The following is a 6,000-nucleotide window of genomic DNA, read 5'->3' on the forward strand; positions in this document are numbered from 1 at the left end:
AGCTGCTTAAGCGAAATAGAAGCTTTCTGTGCTCTCTCACATAAAAGTCTGAACGAGCCAGGAATCTCAGCCACACTTCAGGGGCCTGGGATCTCTCTAGACAGTTGTTCTGCCATCCCCGAGGTGCTGCCCTCATCCACATGGTCCTTGGTGGCCGTGAGGGCACAGCGGGAGAAGGCAGACAGGCGGGGCCAAAGAGCAGTCTCTCCCACTTCAAATTTGAAAAATCAGGAGATTCTATCCAAAAGCCAGGGTCTGGCTTCTGTTGGATGACAGGAAGGCTCTATCAGGACTGGGCACACATGGCCATGACGGACTCGAGCTGGACGGCGTCTGTCTCTTTCAGACACGCCCATGTTCTCCAGTTCTTCACAGTCCTCACTGCTCCCTTTCATCTCTGACCGCTGAGGCAGTGTGTCCATTGCCCATTCTCTTACAGTAGCTTCTTTCCTCAGTTTCACCACCCCATAACCCAAAAAGCATGTGATCTTACAGCCCCCAACCCAGCGTCCAGGATGTCACGCAGGCAGCTGAGCTGGGAGGCGCGCTTGGGTGGGGGAGCTGGCACGAGGCAGGACTGGCAAGGGCCAGGCCCGGCCCAGGCTCTGTTTGAGAACAACCCTTCCTTCCTTCATCCTGCTGAGCGCAGTTCCAAGAACTGCCTCTGACTCTAAAACTTGTAGACTCTCCAGGGAAAACCTTGTCGGAAACCAGGGTGAGGTTCTTTTCCAAACAGCCATCTGGGCATGTGTATAGCGCTGCCTTTCATTCTCCTGGGAGCTCTTGGGTCATCCACAGCGTGCAGCCTACCCGGCAGAGCCCCGGCGACCTGGCACAGCCCCGGCGACCTGGCACAGCCCCGATGACCCAGCAGCCTTACCCTCAGCCTTACCCTCAGGTTCCCAGGCCCGCTTGACTACCCCAGAAAAGGCCGAGGCTGGCACAGGGGAGACATAGTGTGACCTGGGACGCTGATCAGACTTCCCGTCAGAGGCAGTTGCAGGCGGCTGCATTGGAATTTTGCAATCACCGTTCTGTGGGAGTTCTAGATGACATGCTCCCCTCTCCTGCTCCCCAGCAGTTGCCAAGGAATGATTTCCGGTGGAGGGATGTTTGGTAGCATCTTTATCCATTATTCTTGACCCCTGGCCTCCATCACGGAGACTCTGCCAGGCAGGAGGAGGGAGGGGTGACTTCTCCTGTTGGGAACAGATGTGAATGAGTTTATTGGCCATGGGGAGCAAAGGAGTTTGCTTCCAGTGGGTGCAGGTCTCATGGAGATGGAAAGTCCCTGTGGGCTGGAAACGGCCTTGGCATGGTGGCACCTCCAGATTGAACAGAACTCTATGATCTGCAAATAGCTCTCCAGTATGAGTCCAATCTAATTTTTTATTTCTGACCTGCACCAATCAGTAGGGAGCCTCTATGCCTCCCTTAGGGACTAGGTACGTTTTAGCAAAATCCCCCCCAGAGCTCTGTCTCCGGGACTCAAGCCTTTCCTAACCCTAACCTGTCTCTGCATTTGGGATCTGGGTTTCTAGTGGTTGACTCCCTCCTGAATAGGGTTAGTGTCAAGATAAGATGCTGCCCCTTCTTGGGTTTCCATAGTGACAAATCCCTCTCAAAGAGCGTCTGAGGATTTAGCTGACTTTACTGAAGATCCGTGGGAGGTTCCATCGCAGAGTGCAGGTGACATGGTGCATCTGGCATCCGCCTGGCCCCTCTTCCTTCTACCTGGGTGTCCCAAGGAGTGCCCGGTGTCTCTTCCTCATGCATGCAAAGCTGCTTCCCTCTCCCCAGAAGCCTTTCCTGTTGGCAGCCAATATTCAACCTTGCAAGTGTGTGTGTGTGTGTTTGTGTGTGTGCATGGGCACATTGGGGCATTCGCCTTCTGCACTAAAGCTCTTGTCAAAACATTTTTCTCCACGAAGTCATTTCTGTCTTCAAGAGGAATTCTGGTGCCAGCAGCTAGGATAAGACAGTTTCTTCACTTGTTATGTGGCTTACAGCTCTGAAGTGGGCTGAAGCAGTTAAGTCCTCATCCCCATTTTACAGATGAAGAAACCGAGACTCAGAGAGGTGCAGTGACTCCTTCAGGGTTGCCCACCGTGGGACTCCATTCTAGGCTTGCTGACCCACGGCCAGTGCTCTTTCCACTGCATCCCTGCCTCATGGAAGCCTCTTTGCTGGAGTTTGGTCCTGAGTTTGCTTCCGTGGTGAGCCTTGCCTGGTAGGGCCAGAGACCGGGGGTAATGACAAAGCACGTGTTTACTCGTTCACCAAATAGGTAATGAGCCCGCGCCCTGTGCTAGGCACCAGATACTGGGTAATCAGTGGTGAGTGAGACAGGGACCCTGCCCTCATGGAGCTGATGGTCCAGTGAGGAATCAGATGAGCACACACACACATGCATCTGTTCCCACGGGCAGGCGTGAGTGTCGTGAGACAAACGCATCAGGGTCTGGGGCAAGGGCATGCAGGGGCAGGGGTGCTGTTTTCTCATGGGGGGAGGTCAGGAAGGCCGCTTTGAGGGAGCAAGCTTCAAAGATACCTGGGGTAACAGAGCAAGAAGCTGCAATGTGTGAACCTAAACAGTGTCTGGTGTGTGCAGGGAGCTTAAGTCAGGTGTGCCTGCCATACAGGGTATGCCTAAGCTGTTACTGCTGTCAGTTGCATCTGTCATATACCAGGGTCCTCAGATTATCACAAACTCAGTGGTTTAAAACAACACACATTTAGGCTGGGTGCAGTGGCTCAAGCCTGTCATCCCAGCACTTTGGAAGGCTAAGGCGGGTGGATTCCTTGAGCCCAAGAGTTTGAGACCAGCTTGGATAACACAGAGAGACCTCCATCTCTACAGGCAATTTAAAAAAATTAGCTGGGTGTGGTGGTGCACACCTGTGGTCCCAGATACTTAGGAGGCTGAGGTGGGAGGATCACCTGAGTCCAGGAATTGAGGTGGCAGTGAGCTGTGATGGCACTGCTGCACTCCAGCCTCGGCGACAGGGCAAGACCCTGACTCAAAACAAACTAACCACACACACATGCACATGTATTCTCCCACAGTTCTGGAGGTCAGCAGTCTAAAATGAAGGCATCCACAGGAATGCACTCTTGGGGGCTTCATGAGGGAGGTGTCCTTGCCTTTTCTACTCTCTAGATGCCAGGTATACTCCTTGTCTTGTATCTTTTCCTTCATCCTCAAAGCCTGTTGCTCCCACCTCTGGTTTCATATCACATCATCTTTTTTTGACTCTGCAGCTTCTCTCTTATAAGGACCCTGGTGATTATGTTGGACTCACCTGGATAATCCTGGCTAATCTCCCCAGCTCTTGATCCTTATCTTCATCACTCAGCAGAGTCCCTTTTGCCATGTAAAGTAAGATATCACAGATTCCGAGGATTAGGACGCGAACTTCGTGGCGGGGGCATTACTCAGTCTCTGATGGTCAGGGTGCCCTCTGGAGTGGTGGAGGGGCCTGTGAGTGTGGCCTGCGACTCCCTTATCTCTCTGGGGGCCCTCGGTGTCTCCCTGACCAGGCACAGATAGCCCCTTGCTTTTCTGTCTGCTTTTAGATGTGCCAACGGCAAAGGCCAGTGTGTGGGTCCCGCTCCTGTTCCTGAGGGGGTCCTCCAGGTGGGCCGGCCTCTCCGTGGTGGCTAGGGTGGTTCACTGCCCCTAGGGGGCACTGGTGTCTACCTGGTCTCCCAACAGAGGGCTTGGTTGACCAGATCGCCCGCTCCCATTTGCCTGGCATTTTCAGAATGTATTAGTTTTCTGTGGCTGCTGTAATACATGACCTCACGAACTTAGTGGTTTAAAACAGCATACATTTATTATCTTACAGTTCTGCAGGCCAGAATCCAGGACAGTCTCACCCATCTAAAATCAAGGTGTCATGGGTCAGGCGCAGTGGCTCACGCCTGTAATCCCAGCACTTTGGGAGGCTGAGGTGGGCAGATCATTTGAGGTGAGGAGTTCGAGACCAGCCTGGCCAACATGGTGAGACCCTGTCTCTACTAAAAACACAAAAACTAGCCAGGTGTGGTGGTGCGTGCCTGTAATCCCAGCCACTTGGAAGGCTGAAGCAAGAGAATCACTTGAACCTGGGAGGCAGAGGTTGTAGAGCCACAATTGTGCCTCTGCACTCCAGCCTGGGCGACAGAGTGAGACTCTGTCTCAAATAAATAAAATAAAACAAAAAAGTAAGATCAAGGTGTTGGCAGGCTGTGCTTTGTTCCAGAGCCTCTAGGCATGAATCCATTTTTTGCTTATTCTGATTGTTGGCAGAATTCAGTTCCTCCAGATGGTAGGACGGAGGTCCCTGCTTTCTTGCTGGCTGTAAATGAAGAGCTCTTCTTGTCTTCTGGAGGTCACCCTGTTCCTTGGCTGGGGACCCCCCTCCCTGGCTTCTCCATCTCAGAGCCAGCAACAGCGGGTTGAGTTTTTCTCACCTGGCTTCTCCCTCTCTTCCTGCAGTTGGGGAATATTCTCTGCTATTATGGGCTCATGATGACATTGGGTAACTTGGATAACAGTTAATCTCCCCATTTCAAGGGATGCAACCTTAATTATACCTGCAAAGTCCCTTCTGTTTTGTAAAGTAACATATTTACAGCTTCCAAAGATTAAAGCATGGACATTTTAGGGGGTCATGATTCTGCCTAAATGTACCAAATAGTAACAGTAACAATGACAATGTAATTAACACTCACTAAGTCTTTACTGCCTGCCCAGCTCCATGCCTGGTAGCTCCCTGACTCCTTGGAAAGATCTCTGAGGAAGGTACTATTATTATGCCTATTTTAGGAATAGGAAACTAAAGGCACAGAGAGGTTAAGAGATGTGACGGGTTGAATTATGTCCCCTCCATTCATATGTGGAACTTCTAACCCCCAGTGCCTCAGAATGTGACGTTATTTGGAGGAAAGTTTTTGTTGTTTTTGTTTTTTTTGAGACAAAGTCTCGCTCTGTCGCCAGGTTGGAGTGCAGTGGTGCGATCTCGGCTCACTGCAACCTCTGCCTCGTGGGTTCAAATGATTCTCCTGCCTCAACTTCCCCAGTAGGTGGGACTATAAGCGTCTGCCACCATGCCTGGCTAATTTTTTTATTTTTAGTAGAGAGGGGGTTTCACCATGTTGGCCAGGATGGTCTCGATCTCTTGACCTCGAGTTCCTCTCGCCTCGGCCTCCCAAAGTGCTGGGATTACAGGCGTGAGCCACCGCTCCCAGCCAAAGCTCATTTTTTATAGATGTAATCATGTTAAAATAAAGTATTTTGGGTGGGCCCTAATCCAATATGGTAGATGTCCTCCTAAAATGGGGAAATGCAGAAATGCAAACACATACAGGGAGAATGCCATGCAGATGGGAAGGCGGCATCTACAAGTCAGGGAGAGAGGCTGGGCTATAATCCTAGCACTTCAGGAGGCCGAGGCGGGCAGATCACTTTAGCTCAGGAGTTCGAGACCAGCCAGACCAACATGGTGAAACCCCATCTCTACTAAAAATTATAAAATTCGCCAGGGTTGATGGTGTATGCCTGTAATCCCAGCTACTTGGGAGGCTGAGATGGGAGCATCGCTTGAACCCAGGAGGCGGAGTTTGCAGTGAGCTGAGATTACACCATTCTACTCCAGCCTGGGCAACAAGCGTGAAACTGTCTCCAAAAAAACAAAAACGAAGGAGAGAGGCCGGGAACAGATCCTTCCTGCATAGCCCTCAGAAGGAGGCAGCCCTACTAACGTTGATTTTGGACCTCCAGCCTCCAGAGCTGTGAGACAGTAACTGGTGTTCGGGCCACCTATTTGTGGTGCTTTTTATGGCAGTCCTAGTGGACTAGTAAGTGTAACTTGTCATTAGTTGCGGCAGCTGGGTTTGAGCCCAGGCAGTCCTCATTCTTTCGCTTTCTGGTTGTTTCTGTCCTATCTGTCTCCACCTCTCTCCATTTTGGTCTCTTTGTCTCTAATAAACTGTGCTTTGCTTTTTTTTTTTTTTTTT

At 51.1% G+C, this 6,000-nt stretch overlaps 1 protein-coding gene across 3 annotated transcripts in view; it reads left to right on the forward strand.

Annotated features, from left to right (window-relative positions):
• GSG1L (GSG1 like) overlaps positions 1 to 6,000 on the forward strand; it is a 267,111-nt gene that overhangs the window by 54,184 nt on the left and 206,927 nt on the right. The gene's annotated exons all lie outside the window — the stretch shown is intronic.

Source organism: Cebus imitator, unplaced genomic scaffold, assembly GCF_001604975.1.
Source record: "Cebus imitator isolate Cc_AM_T3 unplaced genomic scaffold, Cebus_imitator-1.0 Scaffold39, whole genome shotgun sequence".
Lineage (NCBI taxonomy): Eukaryota > Metazoa > Chordata > Mammalia > Primates > Cebidae > Cebus > Cebus imitator.